Below are 15,819 nucleotides of genomic sequence, written 5' to 3' on the forward strand. Positions count from 1 at the left end.
TTTCTGACAGGGCCCAGAACTGGAACCTTAAGAAAGCAAATGAGAACATCAGCAACTTAGAGCTTTCTGAACCATTGGTGATATATTTTTATTTCTTAGTCCATGCATTTGTCCTGTGACTTCTGCAGCCTGCACAAACTTGTTAGGTACCAAACAACACTTCCCTCAGGCAGGCCTCATGTTACATAACTTCTTGAATGTCTAGTCTAAACCTTTTTTTCTATGTTTCCTCTATCAGCTGGGAGAAGCAGGGGAGTTTCCAGAGGGTAATTTCACTCATTCTAAGATTAGGTATCACAGACATCAGGAGTAAACTGTCTCCTGGAGATGCTGTTTCTTCCTCCATTAACTTAAGAAGGAGCTTGGTGAATGCCTAGCTCCTGACAGCTATAGTTAAGTGACACAGATGCATTGCCAAAAGTATGCCTCTGGAATGCTAGCATATCATTGCTGTAAATGGCTGATCCAAGAAATCTAGAAAATAGAGTTAAAAGGGACCTTAAGAGAGTCCCTTTGATTATACAGAGATTCTCTGGCCTCTGATCTGAGTGACCCCATTTCTCTTTAGAACAGATTTGGTTACTGGAATGACCTACTCACAGTATGTAGTTTCATAATGGAGTCCAGGGCTGTGACAAAGGCGACTGAAATGAGCACAATATTTGACACCCTACTTGACATTTCCAAGAGAATGCACTATCTAACAATAATAACAACAATAATAATAATAAAGTGTTTCGGGAAAGCTGAATCTGATTATGCAGTGAATTGCTAAACTAGAATCTGAACAGATTTCTTAAAGATGGGAGATAATTAGGCAAATGTTCAAGAAACAGACTCTCATAAGAATGTCAAATGTCACAATTATCCATTCACTTGATAAAACAAGTACTCTGTTGATTAAATTTTATTGCTCTCACTGCTTCCTGCTTGAAAGATTAAAACATCAGAATCAGTTCTAAGACACCAGATTTGTTGGGGGGGGGGGGAAGAGGGGTGTGCCGCTGTCAGCAGAAGTCCGGACAAATTCCAAGCCACTTTGGAGGGTCTGTAACATCCACTGCTTTTCGCAAGCCTTAGTTTTGCTGCCTGCATTGGTAGAAACCACAGTGTTTTTTTTTCATCAGTCTGTCTTTTGGAAATCTAATCCACCCAGCAGCAGCAGCTATTGAATGCGTGCGGTCCTCACTGGTCATAAAAGCTGGCCACTCCAAAGAGCAGGATAAGGAAAACTTCACTAACAGTCTGCTTTTCAGTGGAACCAGATTTAAGCAAACACACAAAAGTCATTACCATCTGTGCTCCAATCTGATTCACTAAAGCATTTCCACTGCAGGGTAACTTTTATGATGAGTCAGCAGAAACCTGGAGTGACACAGGAATTATTCCTGCCCTGGCTATTTAGAGCAACTCAGAGATGGGCTGTGTGTGCTATAGTAGGTCTGTTTATGTAAGAGGGGGATCTTGTGATTTATAGCTCATGACAAAATTTGGAAAGGCCAGCTGCCTTCAGTCTGTCCTACAGTACTGCTAGCTCCAATATGGAACTTCTCACCAGTTTTGGAAACCCCTCTGTTTCTACACAGGGCTATTGCCACATCCTGCTAATCATGTGTAGCAACAACAGCTACTGTCTCTGCCACCAAATCCAGATGCATCAACTCCAGTCTTCTGGCCTGCTTATTCAGTGTTGTCACTGAGCCATCCCCTGCCGATGTGGACGGGTGCTGCCATACTATATGGTCTCCTAGATTCTTGGCTCAGGCTCTTACTGGACTAGGAGCAACTTTAAGCTTATCAAGTGTCTTCTTACTCCATCTTTACAATGGAAAAGAAGAATGAGGACTGTGCAGCAATGCTGGCTCAATAGCAGCAGCTGCAATGCTGATACCAGTGGGATGCCTGGAGAGATAAAACAACTGTGAGGAAGGGGAGGGAGAAAGTAGGAGCTCCTTCGGTCACCAATTCTTTTGATACATATAGATGTACTGAAAGGAGCTGAAGGATTCTCAGCCTGACATGTCAGCATTACAAAGTGTCCGCCAAAGGACAGTGAATACCATTATCTCTGTTCTGCTACATGTTTTGTCCTTTGCAGAACAATTTAAAAAGCCCTGAAGACTTGTGCCAGAGTTTTCAGAAATAGAAACCCAAAGTTAGATCTACATTTAGACACTGGCATCAAATGGTCAGTGATGGCTGCCTCATGCTCAGAAGCTTTCACAGTTAGCCCACCTGTGTCTCAACACAAACTTGGCTGCCCAGGTCTGCACTTCTATTTCTGAAACCCTTGTGTGGTGAACCCACTTCCATCACACATCAGATCCCAGCCCTGCCTGCTCATTAGCTTCTGACTCAGTATCCTGCCAACTAGCCTTATGTTCTGATGAGCTACACACAATTCTTTCAGAGCCTGCTATCACCTTTCATTGTGATTTCAGTTGTTGGGCAGATTAACATTCAGAGGGCACAAACAACTACATTTTGCTTCATTACTTTTAAACACAGTGAATTCTGAATTTCTCCTAACCTGTTCCTTGCTCTTTATTGCCTTGATATACTAAACCATAGTGTCCCAACCAAGACATATTTCTCTTACATTCAGCTTACTTCACCATGAAATGACTCAATTCAGCAAGACGGTTTGAAATATACACCAAAGGCAGTGTGAATCAGCACCCTTACCAAGTGTGGAAAAAGAAATGTAGTTCATAAACAGGGTAGAAAACATATTTAAAACAACTTCTAATGAACTCTAGAGACAGCAGAGCTTGAACCAGGTAACGTACCCCTGACATCATCATCAGCTTTCAAAAAATCACATTGTCCATGGGTCATATATTTCACTGCGTCTCTGAAGAAATGTTAAATCAATAAAATATCTAAAGGTTGCCAATGAATCAGACAGTGTTCTATAAAAAGCCAACCATTATTGCTCAGGGGCAACATAAGAGCTGAAGAAATATTTGCAAGGAAAAGGCCATCCCTCCCACCAGAGCCCATTCATATTCAGTCATCTGACACATTCCAGCAGACACCACTGAGCAGTACCAGCAGCTAAAATTGCATGAGCCTGCTCGGTTTGCTTCAGCAGCTTTCCTTGATGATGTAGGATATCCTGCACACCGTCAGTTTGATTTTTTGAGTGCTTCGCCTCCCTGAGCCTGTTTTTTAGCAACATAATGAAAACTCAAGCTTGCATTGGCAACACAGTCACCAAATAACGCTTGTGGTACATCAGTACCCTTTTTCCAGATTGCACATTCTATATTCAGCCTTCAAAAGGCCACAAAATTATCCTTACCTTGTAATTGTGAAATCAAAACTGGATACTTCTTAACAACCCACAGTAGATCTTTGGCTTAGTCGTTTATGTATGTACCACAGGGATGCAATCTTCTTGCTGAGGAAAATATACAGAGGAGAATAAAATGCTCGGTGAAAACAAGCTTTGATATTACACTGTGAATCCAGAAACTTAGACTATTGGTGTCACGAAAGACTTTTGTTTCTTATTTCCTTCATATGCTGACATCCATCTTACTAGACACAGTAAGAGTGGAGTCTCTAGAAAATCAGAGTATCATACTCATCTGTCTCAGTTTTCACGGTAGAAAAATAAGTGTGTCTATTTCTTTAACTCCCACAAAATAATTTGATCTTTTTAGGCTAGCAATTTTAAAAGAGGTCAAAGCAGTCTAAGCCAATCCAGTGTTGATAGGGACGCTAAGCAGTACTGGAAAATTATCTTAATTTCTTGCAAAAGCTGCTACTAGAACCTGTATCTCCCGATGTTAACATTATACAAAGCTCTCTCTTTTCAGTCACAGTAGCACACAACACTGCAGTAGTTTCAGAAAATAGTAATTAGTTCCAGAAGAAGTGTAGATTACATATATTATGTCTTGGCAACACAGTTCTCTATCCTGTTTTTCTCTTGCTAAAAATACAAATTGTTCACAACCATGCTTTCAATATCCACTTACTATTTGCAAACAAGGAGTCTTCAAGAAAAAGGGGTTTTGCTAGGCTTCGTTGAGAACTGTGTTACCTACAGCATCACAGCCCTTTGAAGATACATCCTCCCACAGTTGTCACCAACACAGGCACAAAAAGGGGGTCTTATTCTCCTAACAGTCACTCTCCTGCAAGCTTCAAGGTTTAAAAAAGCCAATCTTACCTACTTTTCATTACTCACCTCAGAGAACTTGCCAGTTCAGGGTCATGTCAGATAGCTTTTAGGCTTTATACTTGTCTTATTTAAAAGTGATGTTTGAGTTTTACTCAAATATTTGCCTCTCTCTCCCTACACACTTCCATGCTGGATTCAATTCTAATAACCACTTATTTAGAGATATAGGCCCTTAGCAATGCCAAAGACAACGCTTTTGAGCAGGTGACTTTGTGGGTGATCAAATGATCACCAGCCAAATGTACATCAAAATTGTCCTCATTAGTCTATACGAACGCAGCCTAGAAAGACTTATGGATTCCAAAATATTTACCACCAACAAAATATTTGTTGTATTTCAACATTGTGCTTGCTGGCAGATGTTTATTAAAAGCATACTTTCACCTACTGGTTCTGTAGAACACTAGAACACTTAATTACAATACATCAGGTTTTTCTCTTTCCTCTGATAAACCCACTTAATCCACACAATTTATGGGTTACAAATCTTCTCAATTTCTTCATACCTTTTCTAAATTAGACTTTGAGATACTGGGCAGTGAAAAGCAATGTCAGTCAACATACTGCTAATGTCTTTCCCTGTAAAAACATCAGACATTTCCACTTAGCATTGCAGAGATTTTTATCCCTGATTCCAGTTGTATTCTACCATTTTCCTGAGTATTTGTTTTATAATAACTTTTAACAAGTTTCTCAAAAGCAGTCATCCTTTTAGCCCTAATATATATTTAAAAAAAAAATAAAAATCATCTGCTACACAGTACTTTTTTGTCATTATACTGTACCCCTTTTGTACTACACTGATTCCTTGTTCATATTCAAACCTGACTTAAGCAGTGTAAGTGGGAGGGATGATAAGCCAAATTCAGTCCATGCATCTTTTCAACCACAGGGAAATTAAACCTAAAATTAATTAGGCCTAAGTAAGTAAAGTTGTACTGCAGGAATGACAAAGCAGAGCATCTTGAATACTAAGCGTGTTGCTTAGGAGCAAACATTTACAAAAGATCAACAAATATGCAGAATTCTTTTTCTTTTCACAAATTCTGATTTCCAGAATGCCATTAATAACACCAACTCACTATATTTAACAAAGGTAGGAGTTCTTGTCAGATCCTCATCAAATGTAATGTTACATCCTTCACCCATCACAGTCACCAGTATTAACACAATACCATAGTCCCACAAAATAACTGCAGATTAGTTTCAACATGTAGCCTTGTTCAACATTTAACAGGCTCTAAAATGAGCATAAATTGTACATGGAGCAGACTTTTCTCCTAAATTTCTGTTGAGCACATCTTGTGTTTTTTATTGTGATAGAAGGAGAAAGCCATGGGGAACACCTTAAAAACTGTATTTTAGATGAGCAATGTCAATATGCACAAGCTTCTAACATCAGGGTGAATCTTGCCACTGATTTTTCCTAAAGCTGCTAGGCAAGCCCTAAAAAGTAGGCTGAATGTATTCCCATTTCTTCCCTGTGAGTCCTGATAATGCTGGGCACAGCATGACTCCTCCTGTTCGGTGTTAAATGGAGGCTGGGAAAAGCAGCTGGCTCTTTGTTACTGGGATGGATGCTGAGGGTACTACAGGGAAAAGACAGTTAAAGATCTAACTAAATCAACATTTCTGCAGTAAAAGAAAAAAATGAGACCATGATAAAATGTGTGCAACTTTTATAGCACTATTTGTGTTTCTTTTGGATATGGTATTGTAGAGGCATCACCTCTCTGCCTAAAGTGTGTCAAATCTAGAGCATATAGGTTTTGAAACAAACTGACAATTAAAAAAGATATTTGAATGGTGAAATCTTTAAACAGTTGATGACTACTCCTAAATGACCTTTTCGGATGAAATATTATGGCACATCTCTCCATCTTTTTCTCCCCATACTATTCAAAATTTTAAAATTGTCTCTAATTATTATTTGAATCTTAGCTAGGAATATAAAGGCTGCTTTAGAGTGCTTCTCAGTAGGGGTAAGTTAAGGTAATTCTATTACATTTTTTAGGCTGAGGTTTGCTTTCTATTTCCAGAAGAATGCTGCTCTAGCAGTTGATGACTTGGAAACCTGCTCTGGTATCAGGATCAAGGAGAATAACACTAGGCAGAGTTCACAATTGCCAACTGCCAAGGACAGTCAAAATTTGTACCATACTCCAGGAATGAACTGCCTGAACTCACACTGTGTTGGATTGGCCACAGGAGGGCCTGGCTACCACTGGACTTTCACATTAGATCTTTCTGATAGGAGCATAGAGAATTAAGTGCTTCAGTGCATTCAGTCAAGCAAGGTCAGAAAGAGGAAAATTAATGTCACGTTACACTTGGTCTTCTCTGCTAAACACAGCTCGGTGTCAGTCAGGTTCAATTTCAAATCAAGTTTTGTCAGTAGGGCTCAGGTCCAACCACTGTTGTCTGATTAATTTTGCTTATTATTTGACACCTATCAGTTATGGTAGAGCTTGCTGAAAACCTCTGGCCACTGTGGCATAGAATAATGACTGTAATTTTCCAATTTCATATTAAATCTCAGCGGAAAACAGCTGTTCCTTGAGCCTATAACTTGCTGTGAATGTCTCCTTCTGCTGTTATTTGTCTCAGTAGCTGTATTATTTAACTTTGCGAATACAGTTTATCTGGAGAACACTATTAAGTGCAAAATGAAGTGGTACTCTTCAATCAGATTTCACTGATTGCTTTGAAAAGGTTCTAAAAATTCTCACTTGATGCTTCCCATGCAGTCATTCTTTACAAATCTGTTCCATAACATGACATGGAAGGAATTTTAGGCCCCAGCCCTTCTACTTTCTGACACTGGCGGCTTCTGAAAATCTTTCAGTTCAAAGAATAGACAGCAGTTTGTCATCTTTGTAACGATGAGTTTTTAAAAGGTGTAGGTAGTGCAAGAAGTTACATGTACCTTTTCTGCATCACTGCATCTTTCCAATTAAGGAAGAATCCCTGTTGCCACAGGCTTGGCTGGTCAGATAATGGACTGTAGTGAGATATGTCCTGAGCTGAATACTGCAACACGGACAAAATAAATTCTGGAAGAAAATTGAACATGAAAAGTAAAATTAAGTGAAATAATTGTAATGCAACTATGTAATTCACTTCTAAATTGTGGGGAAAATGAGCAAAATGTTAATCTTTTAATATTTAATAGGCCAAATTAATCCCTAATTTTTATAGTGTGTTAGAATCTAATAGAAAATTGAATAAAATCTTGTGAAGACCATTTGATCAAGCTGCAGAACTTGGCTGAAAATTCTATCCTTCTACACAATACTACAGGATTTTTTTTTTTCTAGAATATAAAAAGAATACATTTTATAAATACATTCTACTGTTGCAAGGGTTTAATATTTAGGGAATTCCATAAATTCCAGTCCATTCCTGCCTGGTTGAGACAGGATCCCTCTTTTGAACCCTGACTGCTGGGTACACACAACTAATTCTGCCCTTACTATTCTTCAGATACCTGGTCAATTTTAATTCCCAGAACTGTCACTGTATGTATTTACAGTAACCAGTCTACTGTTGTGCTCATTGTGACTTGATCTCCACTTGATCTTTACTTAATCTTCAGCAGGAAAAATAAATAGGAGAAATACAGAAAATTGACTTCGGTTGCATTTTACTTCAGCAGTGTGTGTGCATGTTGAGTAACTAGACTGAAGAGCAGGCCTTGGGCAAGGAGACACTGTTCACATGCAGTGTAACTGACCCAGAACAATCTCAAATACCCCCCTTAACCAGCATATCCCACAGCTGTGCCACAGAAAGGCAGGGTACCAAAAAATTCTGATAAGTTTTCAAGCTGAACTAGTTCAAATTGCAATACACTCTCAGGATACCAGATTAAAGCACCTTCTGATTCACCATTGTGATCAGTAGCTTCTCTGATATATAGCTAGACACAGATGTAAAGATTTTAAAAGGAGCAAAGGGTCTTACTTAAACATTCTTTTCGGGAAGGAAAAATGCAAATGAATGAGTCATGGCTTCAATTAACATCAGGTGCACTGTAATGACCAGCTTCATTCTGTCTGATTCATCATTTAAAGCTACATGTACTACTCCAGAATTAATAACTAGGGATTCACTAGTGCAGTCATTCAACTTGCAGCATTCCTGTGCTGGTTTAGGACATAAAAGCAGTCCACAACTGTTGTGACACACAAAGAGTCAGGGTTTATAAGCCGACAGAGCAGCACACTGCATCCCAAACAGACCTGTTCAAAATTATGTGGCCATGCTAGATATTTGATGAAACTAGCCTTACTTTGAGCAAATAAGACTCTTTGTAAGATGCATACAACAATAAATGCCATAAATAAAGAGTATGATCTACATGGAGAAATGTTCTCATTTATGAAAAATAATATACAATTAATCAATACATCACTGATTCCCTTTTAGTAAGATTTTGGTATGGAGAGGCAAAGACTTTACATTGACACTATTATTACAGTGTTTCCTCTTAGCAATGAACTGATGGTTTTTGACTAACAGTTAATGAACTTCAAAATATCAAAAGCCTTAAGACCTCACTTTCTTAATTCCTGCATCAAGTCCAATGTTTCTGTGCAATTGAACCCTAACAAATCTTTCAAAAGAAAACATTGAATTCTGATTTAAAAAATTAGCAATTGCCAAGAATCCACCACTATTCTACACAAACTGTTTCCAATGATTAATTATCTTCTTTGTTAGAAAGGTATATCTTATTTCTCTGACTCTCAGTGTCCACCACCAAAAAACGGTGGACACTGCTACAAAATTATCTTTTCTGGATCTTTCCAGGTGTAAACACAGAGCTAAAGCAGGAAAAGCAATTGATGTTAAGAACTGGACAAAACAGATCTCCACAGAGCTTATACCTTTTATTTATACCCAACAGCTGAACCAAAGATTAAAGGTTTCTATCTCATTAGAGATTTGAATGTGAAATCAGTTACTCTAATATTTTTCATTCATTTTTTTCTTCCTTAAGCAGCAAACCATAATGAAAAAAACTCAGATTTGGTTTTATTTTTAACCAACAACTATTCACTAAAATGGGACAAAGCTGAACACAGCACTTGAGTACCAAGGAAGTACTACCAAGTAAAAATTCACAGATCCTTAACAAGAAAAAGGCCTGATTCAGCAACGGGAAGATTTGAATGGATTTTGAGGATGTTACTGTCTTATGAGCTCAACCACAACACTAAGTAATGTAACATGTATTTATTGCAATAGTTTACAGAGCTATTCAGCCAAATTATCTGCCAACTTTAAATCCTAGCATAAACTGCAGGAAAGATATGCAAGCTTCCACCAGCAGATATCATAACCTATCTTCTGGAATCAAACAAAAATGAAAATGCTTCCAGGCACCACATTAACACTGGAAACAATCATCCTATCTTTTACTAGTCTTGAAATGCTTGAGCATTATTTGTCTGTCTGGATTTACACTCTGAGAAGCCAAAGACTTTCCTTAGAAGTAAAAAAAAAATGCATGGAGAAAGATGAAGTCTGAGAAAGAATGATCAACGGTGTACAAAAACTCACCAGTTCATTCTGGGCTGATGCTATAGTGTCAGGGAATGTACTGTAAAACTGCAAGGCTCACCTGCCCTTCACTGACCCTCTTCTTATTCCACGGCCAGCTAAAGGGTTCTTGTCATCTCTTCATTAACACCACTGACAATCAGCCTCTGCTTTGGCCAGGATGTACAGGGTTGTGCTAAGGAAGAACTGCTATTTGGATCCAGGTGCCAAGTCAAGATAATTAAACAAACTATTGATTTTATCTCACAAAGTCATAGCATTTCTAACAGACTCTAACAGTCACTTTTATTCAGCCAGTTTCTTCATAGATTTCTCAAGTATTAACATAACAGGAAGACAGCAGGTAGTCACAATGAAATTTACTTCTAAACCAAGCATTACTCCCCCTCAGCTCCTTCCCACTTTTCACTGTTATTTACCATACTAACATATAGAATCACAGAATAGTTAGGGTTGGAAAGGACCTTAAGGTCATCTAGTTCCAACCCCCCTGCCATGGGCAGGGACACCTCACACTAAACCATCTCTCCCAAGGCTTCGGCCAACCTGGCCTTGAACACTGCCAGGGATGGAGCATTCACAGCCTCCCTGGGCAACCCATTCCAGCGCCTCACCACCCTCACAGTAAAGAACTTCTTCATTATATCTAACCTGAACTTCCCCTGTTTAAGTTTTAACCCATTACCCCTTGTCCTGTCAGTACAGTCTCTAATGAAGAGTCCCTCCCCAGCATCCCTATAGGCCCCCTTCAGATACTGGAAGGCTGCTATGAGGTCTCCACACTCTGACCCAGGTGTAGGACCTTGCATTTGGCATGGTTAAACTTCATGAGGGTGGTATAAGCCCACCTCACAAGTGTGTCAAGGTAGAATTCTGTAATCTGTTTAAAAAAAGAAAAACAAACTCAAACAGATCAATTCCTTTATTCCCTGCTAGAAAACGAGGTGATGTGTGCAATACAAATATTCTTCTTTTTCTGAGAACAATAAAGGCAGTCTACCAAGGTTTCCATTGCTTTGCTCCAGAAGAGCTGTACCCCACTTTCTTCCACCTTTGGCACAGAAATTCCTATGCATCCTCAGCTTTACCAGCAGATGAGACATGGACAGCAAGACATTGTTTGTGGCTAAATCCTCCTAAGGTCTCTGCTGCTAGGCAACCTGACTTAAGCATAGTGTGAGTGAGGTTAGTCAAGTTTGTAGCTCAATGGGATATATTTTCTGTGAGCAAAATTTGGTAGCAGACTTGATCTCACTCTTGACTTCAGGTTTCCTCTTACTCTGTATCTCTCCCTCTCTGTACTTGATCAGTTGTTTATCAGCTTTGAAATACTGCAAGGATGAAGCACCTCCTGACACAGGCTGATGCTCAGCAACCACAGGAGAGGCTGGAGGCTGGTCATTGAAATGCACTTGAGCCCTGGCAACCTACTGAATGTTCTGCCATACTGAAAATAACAGTGCAGATCCTTGGCACATGCTGAGATAGGGCAGTCAAAATATGTTAAGGGCAACTAGGATGGCTGTGATTGCTAAAAGACTACCCACCTCACACCATGTCACATCCAAGAGCAGACTAAAGAAAGCCACACAGAGCCACTGAAAAGCCTCTCTGCTTTTTCTTCAGCTCCCTCCATCTAGTGAACAGGGCCAAGTGCAAGGAATATGCATAGCACCACTGCCACAGCAGTAGAAGCAGAGAAACCGGGGCTTTACTGTTAGTAAATGACACACAACAAGTCATTTCATAGTAACTTCATGTTATGGGCCCAGATTCACACCAGCTAACTTCAGGTCTTCCACTGAGGCATCTAATCCCTAGGCTTGCTCTGTACCTGCCCTTCAAGCAGGCAGTTCAGATTGTCTCTGGGGAGAACTAAGTTCTGCTGCTAGTCCATATATTTTAACTGAGTGACTCTGATGAAGTGGGGGGAATAAGGAGCATGGACCCCTTTCTTGATAACTAATCAACTGATAGCACTGCAGGGTTCCACTATAGTTTGCTACAGCCTGACTCAGAGGTGACATAATGTCCCCTAACTCCTGCTAGCAGCAGTTGTTGTAGTGTCTGTTTGAACTGCTAGAATAGCTGAGGACCCTGAATTCTACTGTATTAAGAAAAAAAGAAACCAACCCTATTTAAATAGCAGTTTCCAGTTTATATGTCTAATTTTCTAAAACACAGTTGTCCTGAAGATATGGATGTTTAGGAAAAATGGATTACCTGATAAAACCACCCAAACTCTTCTTTGGTTTGACACTGGATCTAGATATACATTAAGTAATGAATACACAACATATAAACATATTATGTGAGGCCAAATACTAATCCTTAGTACTGTGTGGCAAAACTGATCAAGAAGGCGTTTGATCTAACTTAAAAATAATGAAAGCAGTGAACTGTGTCTATGCATTTTAAATAGGCTGAATGCATAATAATGTATTTTTCCCCATTATTTCTATATACAATACAGGTGAGTTGAGCACGTTCAGAATACTCCAGGTTTTTTGGCCTGATTACACAGACCAGTTGCACATTGTGCTATGCTATGAATGTTATGTTTGAAGTTTTATCCAGATTTCTGTTTTTCCCCACTTTCAACAGAATTAGCTGTCATGTTCATGTCTGGGGATGAAATACTTAGATAAAAAGCTAATAGCTGTCCTTACTATAAAGCTGCACCTGGTTGACTTTTATATAAGAAGTGGTTCCTTAAAGACAATGGACAGAATGCCGTTGACAATGACAGTAGTTTGCAAAACAACAGGTGCAAGAAGTAACATACATGAAAGTCCCCCTGTTTTGATGGCCGAAACTGTCACTGTTGCAGTTTGGGTACCCGAAATCTTTATAAAGTCAAACAAAACAATTTTAGCCTGTGACTGTATGCTATCTAAAATACATCGTTGCAGGACAGGGTTTTTTTAACTACCAGATGGCTGCTGCTCCAGTTGTCCTAGCCCAGATATGTGGTGACACCTAGTGGTCCTTTAGAGAATAAATACAGTACAAATCCTTACCAGTTAGCAATAAAGAAAAATCACCTCAGATTCAAAAATTGTATTTTTCCCCTTCTGACGCTTTTTCTGCTAGGTGCAGTTAATAGTGTTTATAGATAACTGAATTCTAGTTATTTTTGTCTTTTTTTTTTAATTAAGCTGATATTTTCTAAGGCAGTGTTTCCACTGCTTTAGAAGTGCCAAAGGACTCATGCTGAGTCCTTTGAGAAAATCCACCTGGAAGAATTCCTTGACTGACAATCAATCACCACAGTATTTAAGCAGAGGCTGTAAAATTTAAAAGGAACAGATAAGAGTGCAGCTCTGAATGTCTGGGGCTACGGTGTGATCTGTATTATGCCTGATTTCTTCAGAGACCCCTTAAGCTAAATTCAGATCAGAATTTGGCCATAAACTGTTATTTACCTATTAATGTGAGACAATGGCTACAAATAGCCTTTAAATGATAATTTAGTTTACTTCTATATTGAAAATATCTTACTGTGTTATAGAAACCAATGAATATTTATGAGATAACATTCAAAACACTACTTAAAAACCCACTTTCCACAGCATTTACTCCATCTTCATTTAGCACATATTTCTGTTCATTTGCAAAGCCATGAATGTAATGCATGTAATGCACTCAGAATAAGTAAATTGGAAAGAAAACATTAGAGCCTTAGTCACTGACTCAAAGTTGACCGAAAGAGGGAACACAACCAGAAAATCAACTGCCTTTAGGAAGAACTGATTCAGGAGACCAAAAACTCCTGCTTGAGTTTCAGTTGATCTCAGAGTTCCCACCACTGAGAAAGGCTTTTATTAGTTGACAAATAAGATAACTGGAGGTTTTACAGCGACCTGTTTGGTTAGAAAACACCACTCTCCAATATGGCATATTAAAATCCTAAAAAGGAGGCCTATACCACCTCTAAGGGGTCTCTGAGGCCATCTTTTGACCTGCTTTGATTTCCAGGAGGTAATCTTTCATGCTAAAGGAGCAGGCTGTTGCAGAAGACCCCATTTCATAGAATAAGAAAAGAATGATATGCTGAACTAGAACTGAAGAGATTTATTTTGAAGGAAGAAAATGGAAGCTGATCAGAAAAAGGTCTCATAGCTTGTGCTCATGTACTGTCAACTGTTTCACACAGAGATCAAAAGTGTACTTTAAGTGTTTCCCTGACATGTATCCACCAGTGTCCCTGACAACCCAGTGTGTTCAATTCCTCATGAACAGGTCATTACTTATCACTTGCATGATATTCATTTTGGAGGTGTTAACAATTCAAGTGTCTGCTCAGCTAGTGCCCTATACTCCTATTACCACATAAGGTTATTTTTCATTTTTTGCCTCAGTGCAAGACCTGGTCATGATTTATTGGCTGTAGCAAAGCACAAAGCCATCATTTTCTTTTATTGAACTCACTCTGGGTAGCCATCACTCTGCAGAAATGCAGATGGTCATCTTGTTCTTATTCTTACTGACAGGATGAATGCCACAACTCCGCTGACAAAGACAGCAAAGCAGTCATTTATAACAGTAAGAGGAGCATTCAATTTAATATCTCTGTAAATGCACACAGTTAAGTATTTTGGACACAGCTTTTATAGGATCCTGCTCTGCTAATAATTTAGGACTTCACAGTTGTTAAGTCAAATTTGCATAGCTTGTATGCTGGCATCCAGGTACAATTTCTGTGCTTATAGCAAATGAAACAGAACTATACCCAACTATACATGTAGTTGGCCCCCAGTTGAACTCTAATCATAGTTAGTTTTTTGTGTATTGAGATACTTCAGTTTAATAATTTGCCTATCTCTTCCCTTTTTCACTCTTCAATTTTCAGGGATATCCACACTGCAGATTAAATTCTGGATCTGGATCAGAACCTAGGAGCTTGAGTGAGCAAATATATTGAACTAGTTCATTCTCAATGGAATTAAGGAGATAGTTTGCAGCTTCACTTACATCCTAGAAAATGTGGATTTAGGGAATTGCTGGGGCCAGCATGATGCACAAAGCACACTTCTGTTCTGGGTCAAAAAGAGCGGCAGTGAATAATTCACAGCACCTAGCAGAGTGCCCAGAGACATGCCCTGTGATGACCAATGAGTTTGAGGAGAAAGAAAATGCAGTGTTGAATTTAAACAGAAAGGATCAGGTGGTTTTTAATAAGCGTTCTGCCTGATCCTGCCAAACGGCCCCCATACAGACCTTAACAGCTGAATCTGGAATGTGCTTCATTTCATCAAAGAACTGGCTATTGCTACAGCAACAGGACTTCAAGAATAAGTCAAAGAAACAAAACACAGATGAAAGTCAAATCGAGGTATTAGAGTGTTTAACTGTTTAGAATGAGGGGAGCTTTACCTAGTGAATAGATTCGGAGCCAAAATACATCTAACATCTGCTAATGCCACATTTTAGTATTGCCTCTTCAATCAGAGTAAATTATATAGCTTAAGTGTTCATATCACAAATTAATCTATCTTGAATCAGATCTGCATATTAGCTGCTTGAAAAAGGCTTAATATAATCATAAATGTACAAAACACGAATACCATTTTTCATAATAATTAGGTAGTCGTGTTGCCTTGTCTCTCGATTTGTTTAGATGTTTATACATACATTAGAAGTTAGGGGTTAAATTTTATCCATACAACATCTCTCAATTATTGTATCAGCCTGTCTATAGTATCTTCTGCTTAAGGCACCAAACCTGTGCAAAGTAGAGGTGTTCAATATGCAGTATTACTGATTTCCCCCTTGAAAGGATTGGAAGTCTGTTACAGCAAGTGCATGGAAAGGAAGCACATACAGCATCTGCTACTGTGGAAAAGGCTCAGTGAACCAGCAGCACTGACCATCAGATCGTTTCTTACAAGCTGAGAGTAGGCCAGGAACTTGCTGTGCAAGGGCAATGGAGTCTTGCAAAGGAACTGCATTGTGATGAAACTACCCAAGTGTTATAATGCTCTTCAATAGCACAGTCTGACCGCCTCATTTGCTACAAAGACCCCAAAAGTGACAAGGAGATAATTACTCTGACCTCTGCT

The 15,819-nt window shown here is 39.0% G+C and overlaps 1 long non-coding RNA gene across 2 annotated transcripts in view; it reads right to left on the minus strand.

The window, feature by feature from the left end:
• LOC134155893 (uncharacterized) overlaps positions 1-15,819 on the minus strand; it is a 64,741-nt gene that overhangs the window by 19,297 nt on the left and 29,625 nt on the right. For both annotated transcript variants that reach the window (XR_009961764.1, XR_009961763.1), the window contains one exon: positions 3,305-3,403. This is a non-coding gene — a long non-coding RNA (uncharacterized LOC134155893). The remainder of the gene's footprint in view (positions 1-3,304; positions 3,404-15,819) is intronic.

This window comes from Pezoporus occidentalis, unplaced genomic scaffold (genome assembly GCF_034315485.1).
Source record: "Pezoporus occidentalis ecotype Australia unplaced genomic scaffold, CSIRO_AGI_Poc_V1 ctg80, whole genome shotgun sequence".
Taxonomy (NCBI): Eukaryota; Metazoa; Chordata; class Aves; order Psittaciformes; family Psittacidae; genus Pezoporus; species Pezoporus occidentalis.